The sequence below is a fragment of the Macrobrachium nipponense genome, chromosome 12, assembly GCF_015104395.2.
Source record: "Macrobrachium nipponense isolate FS-2020 chromosome 12, ASM1510439v2, whole genome shotgun sequence".
In the NCBI taxonomy this organism is placed as follows: domain Eukaryota; kingdom Metazoa; phylum Arthropoda; class Malacostraca; order Decapoda; family Palaemonidae; genus Macrobrachium; species Macrobrachium nipponense.
Genome location: NC_087205.1, coordinates 48,220,294 through 48,234,125, shown reverse-complemented (window position 1 = coordinate 48,234,125; position 13,832 = coordinate 48,220,294). Strand labels below are relative to the sequence as shown.

Genomic DNA, 13,832 nt, shown 5'->3' with positions numbered 1-13,832 from the left:
TAATAATAATAATAATAATAATAATAATAATAATAATAATAATAATATAGCCAGCGATGACAATTGGCAATGGCTACAGAGGGGAGAGCTAAAGAAGGAAACTGAAGGAATGATAACAGCGGCACAAGATCAGGCCCTAAGAACCAGATATGTTCAAAGTATGATAGACGGAAATAACATCTCTCCCATATGTAGAAGTGCAATACGAAAAATGAAACCATAAACCACATAGCAAGTGAATGCCCGGCACTTGCACAGAAACCAGTACAAAAAGAGCATGATTCAGTGGCCAAAGCCCTCCACTGGAGCCTGTGCAAGAAAAACATCAGCTACCTTGCAGTAATAAGTGGTACGAGCACCAACCTGAAGGAGTGATAGAAAACGATCACGCAAAGATCCTCTGGGACTATGGTATCAGAACGGATAGGGTGATACGTGCAAACAGACCAGACGTGACGTTGATGACAAAGTCAAGAAGAAAGTATCACTCATTGATGTCGCAATACCATGGGACACCAGAGTTGAAGAGAAAAGAGGGGGGGAAAAAATGGATAAGTATCAAGATCTGAAATAGAAATAAGAAGGATATGGGATATGCCTGTGGAAATGACCCATAATCATAGGAGCACTAGGCACGATCCCAAGATCCTGAAAAGAAATCTAGGAAAAACTAGAGGCTGAAGTAGCTCCGGGCCTCATGCAGAAGAGTGATCCTAGAAACGGCACACATAGTAAGAAAAGTGATGGACTCCTAAGGAGGCAGGATGCAACCCGGAACCCCACACTATAAATACCACCCAGTCGAATTGTAGGACTGTGATAGAGCAAAAAAAAAAAAAAAAATAATAATAAAAATAAAACTTTAATTACAAAATTCATAATGGTCGTATTTTAAAGAGATGAAAATGACCTTTCCATTTCACTTGTAAGGATAATTCCTCTTTCTTACTGAGATGAGAGAATTTTTATGGTAGATGCATGTGTTTATTATATTTTCAAATAATAATAATAATAATAATAATAATAATAATAGAAGTAGTAATAATACGATAACTAATTTCAAAAGAAAATTCTTCCCTTCGTCTTTTTTCTGTCCAGTGACACTCGGAGCTTAACAATGCTATACAATGGTCAACGAATTTAATGGTTTTATGTAATCTCTCTCTCTCTCTCTCTCTCTCTCTCTCTCTCTCTCTCTCTCTCTCTCTCTCTCTCTCTTGTATTTTAATGAAAATATACAGTAATTTGTGAATACACAGTGTTGCACATGAAAAAAGTGAATTAGTGATAATTTTAGAGATACGGCCCTAAGAAATATTGCAAATTAGTGAAATTTTCCGTGGACATGTTTTCAAGAACGTCGTTCCGGCTTACGACGAGTTTCGGGTTACGACGTGTCTTAAGAACGGAACCCTTGTCGTAACCCGGGGACTGCCTGTATACGTATTTTTTTATATGCAAATATTGCGAAAATGAGAAAAGCTACAACCTTCAAATATTTTTTTTTATTCTTCATGAATTTGCACACATTTTCATATATGAAACTCTATAAAACGCCTAATATGAAAAGGAGCAAATATTAGGAGAATGCGACGTACGCATTTTTGAGATTTGCGGCCGCAAGTCGGCGCGCGGAGGGAAAGAAAGTTTTTTTTTTAAATTCACCATAAATCTAAATATTGTGTTAGACACTTCGAATTTGTTTCAAAATGAAGATAAATAACTGTATATAACTAGATTGTAAGAGTTTTAGCTTACTATTGCGTTTTTCGACTATTTCGGTAGAGTCAAAGTTGACCGAACGTGGTTTTTTTTCTATTTATCGTGATTTATATGCAAATGTTTCAAAAAAGAGAAAAGCTACAACCATCAGTTATTTTTAGTTGTATTCTACATGAAATTGCGCACATTTTCACATATAAAACTTTATGTAACGGCTAATTTAAAATGGTGCAAACAGTTCGACAATCGCACAAAAAAATTTTGATTTTTTTCGGAAGAGTTACCGCTCGGAGGTAAGGAAAATGTTTTTTCTTTCATAAATTCACCATAAATCGAAATATTGTGCTAGAGACTTCCAATTTGTTGCAAAATGAAGGTAAATGATTGAATATTACTAGAATATAAGAGTTTTAGCTTACAATTGCGTTTTTCGACCATTTCGGTAGAGTCAAAGTTGACTGAAGGTTGACATTTTTGCACTTATCGTTATTTATATGAAAATATTTCAAAACTGATAAAAGCTACAACCATGGGTTGTTTTTAGTTGTATTTTGCATGAAATTGCGCACATTTCCATATACGAATAAAACTTTATGTAACGGCAAATTTAAAATGGTGCAAACATTAGGACAATCGCACAAAAAAATTTATAAGAAGAGTTACTGGGCGGACATAAGGAATAAGTTTTTTCATAAATTCACCATAAATCGAAATATTGTGCTAGAGACGTCCAATTCATTGCAAAATGAAGGCAAATGATTAAATTTCATACAATGAACTTACCTGTCAGATATATACTTAGCTAAGACTCCGTCGTCCCCGACAGAAATTAAAATTTCGTGCCACTCGCTACAGGTAGGTCAGGTGATCTACCGGCCTGCCCTGGGTGGCAGGACTAGGAACCATTCCCGTTTTCTATCATATTTTCTCTGTCGCCGGTGGTATGAACATTGTTGTTACTACCTCCTGACTGGAATTCGCTTTTCAAGACTTTTTGATCAACTTTATTGGATTTGGTGACGTACCTGGATCGTTGTTTTGGCATTCGCTACCGTGGACTGGATTTGGACTTGCTTTTGATTTTTCTGCTAGAATGTCTGATTCAAGTGTTAGTGTGAGAGTGTGTGTGAATGTAGGCTGCAAGGTGAGGATACCGAAGGCTTCGGTTGATCCTCACACTGTATGTCGTAAGTGTAGGGGGTTTGAATGTTCTTTAGCTAACACCTGTAATGAGTGTGAAAAGTTGAATGCTAATGAATGGAAGACTCTAACTTCTTACTTGAAGAAGTTAGAGAGGGATAGAATTAGACGGGCTGCACATAAGGGTGTAAGTACAAGGCCTATTGAGCCTTTTTCTGAGTCTAACTCTCCTATTATCAATGATTTTGATTCTCCCTCTGTATCTGAACCCTCACGGGCTTTGCATTCAGATACGGCTTCTGAAATCGCCAATCTGAAGGCTACTCTTCGTAAGATGAAGACAAAAATGGCGGCCATGCAAGGTAAGGGAAGTGATAGCGATTTGCTTAGTGAAGTGAGTGTTCCTAGTGTTGTGGAGGGGGTGTCTGACCGTCCCTGTGATGCTCCCAGGCCTAGACCTCTTCCAAGCTCACATACCCAGAGGAGAAGGAAAGTCGAAAGCCTTACGGAGGTCGTGGGGAATCCCCAACGGTCAGGCGTCCCTTCAGCAGGCTCTGTTTCGCAACAGACTGCTCAGGACCGCTTTAATAGAAGCGTCCTACGAGATTGTTTCTCTTCGTCCGGTTCTCCTTCACCTAAACGAGGGTGGAAGGACTCGGATCTATCTAGGGCCACCCTCTGAAAGCACTGGAAGGAACCCGCGTTTGACTCGAGCCCAGAGCGCTTCTCGGAGGAAGCCCCCTCTTCTATCAAGAAGGCTAAGATGGTCTAGACGTCTCCACGATCGGTAGTTGAGGATCGCACACCTTCGAGGTCTCCTGCTTCTTCTATTGAAGAGGACGCTGGTGTGGCTTCAAAGAGGATTTTGTTAGCTGTGCAAGAACAGTTAGCCTCTTTAGTCGGAGTTCTTTCGAGGGATCCCCCTCGCAAAAAGGACGCTAGACTTCCTATTAAGAAGTCTCGTCTCCTTTCGCCTGCCAGACGTGAAGCGTCCTCCAGGCTTACAGTACCAGATAGACTAGATAGGTCTTTCAGATCCGAACAGCTTTCTAGGCATGAAGAGCCTTACAAGCGCGAGACGTCTTCCAGGCGCGAAGATTCTCACAGGCGTCAGGAGCTAGCCAAGCGCGTTGCACCAGACAAGGATACTCTCAGGCGCGAGACTCCAGCCAGGTTCGAGACGCCAACCAGGCACGAGAAATCAGCCAGGCGCGAGGAGTCAGCCAAGCGCGAGGCGCCAGCCAGGCGCGAGGAGTCAGCCAAGCACGAGGCGCCAGACAAGCGCGAGGCGTCAGCCAGGCGCGAGACACCAGCCAAGCACGAGGAGCCAGCCAAGCGACAAGCTCCAGCCAAGCGCGAAGCGCCAGCCAAGCGCGAGGAGCTTGCCAGGCGTGAGAAGTCAAGCAGACGCGAGACTCCTAATAGACTTGAGAGAGAATCTGTTCACTCGATGAGTCCCTCTCCTAGTAGGAGTTTGTCTCCAGTAGAGAGAGAAGTTGGTGAAGATCCTCTCGTATTTCAAGCGGATTCTCCTCACGGGTTGGACGTAGATTCGGAAGACGAGACTAATGGTAGAGAAGGCTTCTCTAACTATAGAATTTTGACAGCCCTTCTTTGCAAGAGTATGGAGATTCGTTGACTCCTGCTGCTCCTCCTTCGCCTCGATCACTTTTTCGAGTGCAATCGTACCAAAGTCTTCGTCGGTTCTGAAGATGAGACCAACTATCTCTATGAAGAGAGCTCTACAGTCGCTTGACAAGTGGATGTTGTCAAAGAAGGACTGGTCAGAACCACCTTCTGTATGCCTCCAGCCATACTTTCTGGAAAAAGAGGTGTGTGGTACCGAACTGGGGAGAACATGGGCCTTTCTCTCCCAGCATCGGCTGAAGCTGATTTTTCAACCTTAGTCGATTCATCGCGTAGACACGCTTTGAACGGAGCTCGTGTGACTTGGTCGATTTCTGAGACTGATCATCTCCTCAAGGGACTCTTCCATATTTTTGGAAGTCTTTAAAAATTTCCTAGACTGGTCCCTTGGGGTGATGTCAAAGAAGGCTCATGACTCGGAAGGTCTAGACCCTGAAGTCATTCTTAGTATACTGTCATGTATTGACAAGGCAGTACAAGACGGATCGGGAGAAGTCTCCTCCCTCTTTGGAGCGGTACTCCTTAAGAAGAGGATTATTTTTAGTGCTTTTTTAACCAAGGCGGTTTCACTCTCACAGAGAGCAGCCCTGGTTTTCACTCCCATGTCAGACTTCTTGTTTCCTTCTCAGTTAGTGAAGGACATTTCTCGCTCACTGACTGAGAAGGCGACACAAGATCTTCTCTTTCAGACTGCAAGGAAGAAGAGACCCCTTGTTTCGGTTGACAAGAAAGGACCTACTTCTATTGTTCAGCCCTTTCGAGGAGGCCCTCCCTCCAGAGCTCCCTCAAAAAGGAGAGGTCCTGAGAGAGGTAGACCTACTTCCGTCCCTTTAAGAAAGGGAAGTGAGAACAGCCAGCCTCCAAACACCAGTAGGTGCCAGGCTTCTCGAATTTGCAGACGCCTGGACATTCATAAACTCGGACGCCTCTTCGATGTCAATAATCAGGAAGGGATATTTCTTATCCCCTTCCAGGACAGTCCCTCCCCTAACGACTATTCCGCGGGAACTGTCAGCCAGATACAGGGACCCTGTACTGAGGGATACTCTTCGTCTGATGGTGGATCAAATGTGGGACAAAAGAGCTATAGAATTAGTACTGGAGCAACTCTCCGGGGTTTTACAATCGTCTTTTTCTGGTTGCGAAAGCCTCGGGGGGTCTGGAGACCGGTACTAGACGTCAGCGCTATGAACAAGTTTGTTCTAAAGGAGAAGTTCTCTATGGAGACTTCGGCCTCAGTCCTTGCGGCTTTACGACAAGGAGATTGGATGGTGTCTCTGGATCTACAGGACGCTTATTTTCATGTCCCGATTCACCCTTCTTCGAAGAAGTACCTCCGTTTCATGACGGGGGGAAGGATCTTTCAGTTCAGGGCCTTGTGTTTCGGCCTGTCCACAGCTCCTCAGGTCTTCACAAACCTGATGAAGAATGTGGCGAGGTTTCTTCACCTCAAAGGCGTCAACATCTCTCTATATCTGGACGATTGGCTCATCAGGGCCAGAACAGAGAGACAGTGTTTGGAGGACCTTTCTTTGACCCTAAACCTGATAAAGTCGTTGGGACTACTCGTGAACCTCGAGAAGTCACAGCTGATCCCAGACAGAACTTAGTCTATCTGGGGATCAGATGGATTCTCGGGGTTTTCGAGTATTTCCTTCGCAAGAGAGAATCGTGAGAGGCTTGAAAAAGTCTCTCTCTTCTTAGGGCAAAGAACAAAACTTCGGCGAGGGAATGGTTAAGCCTTCTAGGGACCCCTTTCCTCGCTCGACAGTTCTTTCCTCTAGGAAGACTTCATCTTCGTCCTCTTCAGTTTTTCCTAAGGAGATCATGGAATTGGAAGACGGGACTTCTCTCCGACAGTTTTCTCCTTCCAATGGAAATGAAACCACACCTGAATGGTGGTTGTCTCTAAAAGAGAACAAGGAATTTCTCTGAAGTTCCGAACCCAAGCCGAGTGTTATATTCAGACGCATCGGAGAAGGGTTGGGGAGCACACTAGGACCGAGAGAAGGTGTCAGGCACCTGGAAGGCAGAACAGGTGTCCTGGCACATAAATTGCAAAGAACTTCTTGCATACACTTGGCTCTAAAGTTCTTCGAACCTTTTGTGACAAACAGTGTGGTCCAAGTGAATGTGGACAACACTACAGCCCTTTCCTACATTCGGAAACAAGGAGGAACACAACTTCTTGTTCCTATACGAAATAGCAAGAGATCTGCTACTTTGGACCTCCCAGAGGAACATCTCCCTCCTGACAAGATTTGTTCAGGGTACGAGAAACGTCAGGGCAGACAGACTGAGCAGAGAGCCAGGTCCTTCACACAGAGTGGACCCTTCACTCAGAAGTGTGTCAGCGTCTTTGGTCTCTTTGGGGCACTCCTCATGTAGACCTGTTTGCCACATTCCTTTCCAAAAGGCTGGAAGTCTTTTGCTCAGTGGTGGAAGACCCAAGAGCTCGTGGTCGACGCCTTCCTGCTAGATTGGTCTCATGTAGACGTGTACGCTTTCCCCCCGCCCCTTTCAAAATCCTGGGGCAAGTGTGAGAAAGTTTGTAGCGTCCAACGGAACAAGAATGACCCTGATAGCCCCCTTTTGGCCAGCACAGGATTGGTTTGCAGAGATGCTGGAGTGGACAGTAGACTTCCCCAGATCCCTTCCAAGAAGGATGGATCTTCTCAGAGCACACTTCAAGAGGTATCATCAAAACCTCCCCGCTCTCGCTCTGACTGCCTTTCGACTATTGAAAGACTTGTCAGAGCGAGGGGGTTTTCTCGCAAAGCTGCAAGCGCTATCGCTAGAGCCCGCAGAGCTTCCACTAGACGAGTCTATCAGTCTAAGTGGGAGGTTTTTAGAAGGTGGTGTAAGTCTAAGAAGTTGTCCTCCTCCAGTACCTCTGTAACCGAAATCGCTGATTTCCTTTTGTTCCTGAGAGAGGACTCTCACTTGTCTGTATCTACTATAAAAGGATACAGAAGCATGCTTTCGGCAGTCTTCAGAAATAGAGACCTAGAGCTTGCTGATAATAAAGATTCTACAACGACCTTATTAGATCGTTTGAAACAACAAAGTCTAAGGAACTAACTCCTCCAGCTGGAACCTGGATGTATTTCTCAAGTTCCTTTCGTCTGAAAGATTCGAGCCTCCTCATTTAGCTTCGTTTAGGGATTTAACGAGGAAATGCTTGTTTCTCTTTATCTTTGGCGACAGCCAAAAGAATTTGTGAACTTCATGCCCTTGAAGATGAAGTCGGATTCAACAGAGACTCGGCCTTCTGCTCGTTTAGAACACTTTTTCTAGCGAAAAACGAAAACCCCTCGAATCCCTGGCCCAAGAGATTCGAGATTAAAGGCTTATCAAGTCTCGTGGGTAGAGAAACAGAAAGGTCTCTTGCCCTGTAAGAGCCCTGAAGTTCTACTTACACAGGAAGAAACAAATGGGAGGCTCTAGACAAGGTCTTTGGTGTTCGATTAAGGACCCCACAAGAATCATGTCAAAGAATGCGTTAGCTTTCTTCATAAGGAGCGTCATTACAGATGCTCACAAGTTCTGTCCTGACGACTCTTTTCCACTCTTAACGAGTAAGGCTCATGAAGTGAGAGCAGTGGCGATGTCTCTCTTTTCAGAAGAATATGTCTCTAAAGAAAATCCTTGATACGACATATTGGAGGTGCAACTCGGTATTTGCATCTCACTATCTTAAAGACGTTCGCGTGACCTACGAGAAATGTTTTTCTCTGGGGCCTTTCGTATCGGCAGATACGATACTGGGTATGGGAGCAAACACCAATCCTTAACTTTGTACATACCTTCTACTAGATATGTTCTAGATTTCTGCTGACAAAGAGGACTCGGTGCTGCACAGGCGGCCAGTCACTGTTGTTCAGTAAGGAACTCTTGTGATATCTTTTGGAGGAGTATGAAAATTTTTTTTTTTGGAATTTTTTATGTATGTGTATTAGGTTTTCGAGTTATGGTTGTTTGTAATGAGTTCGGGGATAACTCAGAACAATTCTTTATACTAACATGGTGGTTAGGATCAGGTGGTCGGGATTGGTTGCGCGCTCCATAAGGTGTATTGTCATAGAAGTGGTCCAGTACCCATTGACAAAGTCCTTTCAGGCTCTGCCGAGTAAGCGGTTCATACCCCATCGGCAGACCCACAAGAACTCTTAGCCATAGATCACATATCTCGCTAAAGTCTTGAGGTGATGCAGACTACCGGGCAACAGCCACGAAGTCCTACCACCTCATCAGTAGGGAACCAAGGTTTTTTCTTTTATACCTACAACTTATGTTGTTTACCTGTCTATTCCATTTTAGCTGTCTCTTACCCTCCACCAAAGGGTGCCAATCAGCTAAGTATATATCTGACAGGTAAGTTCATTGTATGAAAATGATATTGTTATAATACAATAAAGTTTCATACATACTTACCTGGCAGATATATACGATTAATGGCCCACCCAGCCTCCCCGCAGGAGACAGGTGGAAGAGAGAAAATATGATAGAAAACGGGAATGGTTCCTAGTCCTGCCACCCACGGCAGGCCGGTAGATCACCTGACCTACCTGTAGCGAGTGGCGCGAAATTTTAATTTCTGTTGGGGACGACGGAGTCTTAGCTAAGTATATATCTGCCAGGTAAGTATGTATGAAACTTTATTGTATTATAACAATATCATTATTACTAGAGTATAAGAGTTTTAGCTTACAATTGCGTTTTTCGACCATTTTGGTAGAGTCAAAGTTGACCGAAGGTTGAAATTTTGGCACATCATTATTTATATGAAAATATTTCAAAACTGATAAAAGCTACAATCATGAGTATTTTTTTGTTGTATTCACATGAAATTGTGCACATTTTCATTTATAATACTCCATGTAACGGATAATTTAAAATGGTGCAAAAATTATGTCAAAGTGACGAAATAATTTTTGAGATGTGTCACTAATACTTTTTAGTGCGTAACGATTGTAAACAAAACAACGCCTTGATCCGTGAACTCCCAGCTTCCCCCAAGGCACGTGATTCAAAAGTTTTTGGCTGGTAGGCCAATAAGTATTTTTCCGCGAATTTAAAAAAAAAGTTTTTTGAGTCGACGTATAATACGTCCAATCGGCATACGGGAGACATTTTGACTCGACGTTTAATACGTCTAATCGGCGTAAGAGGGTTAATGGGAACAGATTTGAAGGATTACATATTGAATTAACTAAGTTTTTCCTTCACCTAATTTATTCTTTATATTACAGTTTACAACTTAATCTTATCTTATCCTCTAACTAAGCCTACAAATCTAAACTCAATTCCTTAATCCTAATAGTGCAACAATACTGCTTGGACTTTTAATTTTCCTTGTGTCAGCAGCTCCTTCTGCAGAGAGCCTCTGGTTGTTCTTTTTCCAGTTCCTGAATTGATATTTCCAGCTGCCCATAGATGTGTAGCATGGAGTCGTTGACCACCTCAATGCTGCTGTCTGCTTACTCAAGTACTCAATTTCCTTAAGTAAGTGTATCCTTGATGACAGCCTGTTGTTGCTTGAGGTTCGACTCCAGTTCCCAATTGCACACCAGCAAAGTCTCTCCCAACTCAGCAGCCAAGAAATCTTTTGGCCTTCGGCCTAGCTAGCATACTTATCACTTTGCCGTTGGACTCAGAAAAGTTCAGTACTACAGGTGAAGGGGAGCCTCAGCTCTAACTCATTCCCATCTACCAAACTGCAATGGAAAAGAAAAGAAAGACAACCATTAATCACAAAAATCCCTCACCCACAAGAACAAAAATATAATAAATAAAAAAACTGAATACTAAAAATTAGTTTAAAATTGTTCCGACATGTAATACAAACCCTCGGTCCTTTAACATACGGAATGTAATCAGCGGCAGCTGGAACCGGTCGTAAGCTTTGAACAAGGAGGTTCGGTAGTTAACTGCTTGTCCGGTAGTCGGGTGTCCCGCCCGGTTGGGAGGTGAAGCTTCACTTTGCTTTCGGCTGCCATCAGAACAGATGTGCTTTTCGCTGCTCTGCCCACTGTTGTCATATGCTTGGATACTTCGTTAAGAAGCATTTTTTCTCAGCTTTCCTTTTTACTGAGTGCTTGTGGTGGAAACTTGTGAGTACTTTGTATATTTTGATTTTTTTTATTGATGCTCGTGAATCGTGTAATCATGGATTCTCGCGAGCCGGAGAGACCCCCCTGCCACCCCATCAGCCGCAGATTGTGCCCTGGTGTGGAGGGCTGTAAATGTGGGGCCTTTAGGTCTCTTGTGGAGGTAGACCCTCATGATTTATGTACTCGGTGTTGAGGGCGTGAATGCTCTCGCACCAAACCATGTGATTTATGCGTATTGTGGTCTGGGGAGCAGTGGGAGCATTACGAGGGGAGGAAGAAGGCGCGTAAGCCGGCCAAGGAGTCGTCGGAGGGCTCTCCAGCGACTCCTCTGGTTACAGACACATCTTCCTCTCTCCTTCCTCCATCTCAGCTCCCGCGTATGGTTCCTTCCCCTTCGGGGGGGGGTGTCGCAGTCCTTCTCCTCACATGACCAGTCTAGTGTGGAGGAGAGCGCACAGCACCTCGGCATTCAGCTGTATTCGGGGTCTTCCATTCGCTTGGGGGTGGGAGATTCCCCCCCCATTAACCCGAACTTTCCTTCCTCAGTGTGCATGCTGCGGGTGACGATCTCGGACAGGTCTGGTACTCTCTTGGGCTCCCAGGTACACCGAGCATTCAGGAGCTGCTGTACCACCTAGCAGCGCATGGATCCAGGCCGGCCACCCATGGACCAGAGACGTCGACCACAACAACAATGTCGATGCAGGTTACGCTGTCTCCCCACCTGGTGTATATGCAGCACGTGGGCTACGGTTACCCCGACAGCTGCAGTCCAGGCTCTGCTGCCGAGTTTGCCGAGGAGGAAGGTCACCCCGCCGCCTGGTTTCGCTGCCCTCGCCCCAGCCCCTGACTTTTGGTGTCCCAAGAGCTCCCCACTTGACCTGCAACCAGTACCGGTGATGACGCTGGCTCCTGTACCGCTACAAGTTCCCGTTGCTGCTGCTCCTGTACCAGTTTATGCTGTTGTCGCTCCAGCCCGTGGTGTTGCTGCCCCTACCGCAGGTCCCTCCAGACAGGTGCAGCTGGACCTTGTTGCTTCGACAACTGCTCCACCTCCATCCTGGTTAGAGGACCTGACAGTGGTCCTGAGGAAGCTGACGAAGAAGAAGAGGAAGGTGTTGTCGTCGTCTGCAGCCTCCTCTTCCCCCCTTCGACTTCCAAGCCCCACAGCCGAGGAAGAAGAAGGTTGCCTCCTCCCCCCCTAAGAAGTCTCACTCAGAGACCTCTATTGGTCTGTCCCACCGGATGGGCTTCCGCTGGTCCTCCTGTTCCTTCAGGAACGGGGCCAGTCTCCTCCGTCCACAAGGAAGAAGAAGACAGGGATTGGATTGAGGGGTACCGGCTGACACCCGCACCTCCTCGCCTGGCACCAGAGGTTCTGCCTCAACGCCAGGTATCGTCTCGGCCGCTCGTTCGCGAGAGGTGACCGTGCAGCCAGGGTCTAGGCAGCCGAGCCAGCTCGCGCCAGGACCCAGTCATGGAACGGAAGACTGGTGGCAGTCGCTCAGGCGACTCCCGCCAGGCCAGCGATCCGCCAGTTCCCAGGGTTGACGCGACGGTCCCCCCAGACAGTACATGGGTTGAGGCGAGGAAGATGCCCCCCCGGTCGCCATGAGGACGGGCCCACGCTTCCACCGCAACAGTGGACTCTGCCGGTCCCCTGACCGTCGCTCCCACCAGGACTGGATGGATAGAGTGACTGGTAGCAGCTTTCCTGATGCTCGGGACTGTCGCTACTGTTCTTGGTCCAGTGGTTCTCCCCAGGGAGACCGCGCGACTAGGCCTGCAGCTCGATCGTCACTGTGGGTTGGCGATCGCCTGCAGCCCCCCAGCACAGGAGGAGACCAAGAGGGGTCTGTTGTGGTTCCTCCTGTGGAAGGAGGAGGGTCCTGGGAGGCATTCTCCCTGGATGGACTTGACGGTCCATCCCCTCAGAACGCAGTCACTCCCGAGATCCAGAGGTCTTTCGCTGAGGTCATCGCACTGATTCGTCAGCACAATGACCTCCAGGAAGGATCGTTGCTCCCGCCCTCCGAGCCTACATCTAGGCTGGAGTCATTCTGGGGTCCTAAGAGGGAACCCAGGGCGACGGTGGGTCTGCCCCGATCAGCCTTGGCCGACAGTGTGCTGGGCCATGTGGACTCTCTCATCTCCGGACAGGAGGGACCACTTTGGTCCGGCAGGTCCTCCAAGCTGCTTCCCCCTCCTCTACCGCAACAGAGGCGCTTCTACGTGCCTTCGGAGGACCCGCTGCCGCCCAAACAGGTTAACCCTGAGCTGGCTAGACTAACTCCGGGTGTGTCTCTTCAACACCTGCTGTCCGAGAACCTCTTCACAGCAAGAGGCATTGGCGTTGGAGTCGACTGCCATGGCAGCGTTCCAAGCAGTCTCCTGGCTGGACCTGTGGTCCCTCAGTGTCCAAGGTCACGGCCTCCTCAGGAAACATCACTCCTGAAGGAGACCCGGCTTTCGGGAGACCGTGCCAGTCTGGAGGTAGGGCTATCTCCTACCTGGCCCACCAGACAGCCAACCTGGTTCTGAGACGTCGGGACGCAGTCCTCACTCGAGTGACCAGGTTGGCAGGGCGTGAGGCAGCTTTGGGTCTGAGAAATGGGCCAGTGCTGGATTCCCCCGCTCTCTTTCCTAGAGAGATAGTGAATGCTGCGGTGGAGCAGCGGCTCACTGAGGACAGTGACCGCTTAGTCCACCAGGCAGTCTTGAAGGCGACTGGGCAGCCTCGAGCCACTGCGGCTAAGCCAAAGAGCGTTCCCCTCACCTGCTGCCGGAAGTGGGGGGGTGCCTGGCGAGCCATTGGGCAACTTGGCAGCGCTACGGAGCCGAGACCTGGATAGTGGATGTCCTTTGGGATGGATATCTACTACCCTTCCAGTCGCGGCCACCCCTCACTTCCAACCCGGTCCATCTACAGACGTACGTTCCTGGTTCTGCGAGGGACGTGGTGCTTCAGCAAGAAGTGGAAGCCATGCTGAGCAAGCGAGCTGTGGAGATCATACAGGATCAATCAGTGGGCTTCTACCGCCAACTTTTCCTTGTGGAGAAGTCATCGGGGGGCTGGCACCCAGTGATAGATCTCTCTCCCTTGAACCAATTCGTTCACCAGACTTGGTTCACGATGGAAACGACATGCTCAGTGCTCGATTCCATCAGGGAGAACGACTTCATGCTTTCTGTGGACCTGAAGGATGCGTA

The 13,832-nt window shown here is 47.1% G+C and overlaps 1 protein-coding gene across 11 annotated transcripts in view; it reads left to right on the top strand.

Annotated features, from left to right (window-relative positions):
- LOC135224515 (E3 ubiquitin-protein ligase MYCBP2-like) overlaps window positions 1-13,832 on the top strand; it is a 1,655,355-nt gene that overhangs the window by 73,772 nt on the left and 1,567,751 nt on the right. The window lies entirely within an intron of this gene.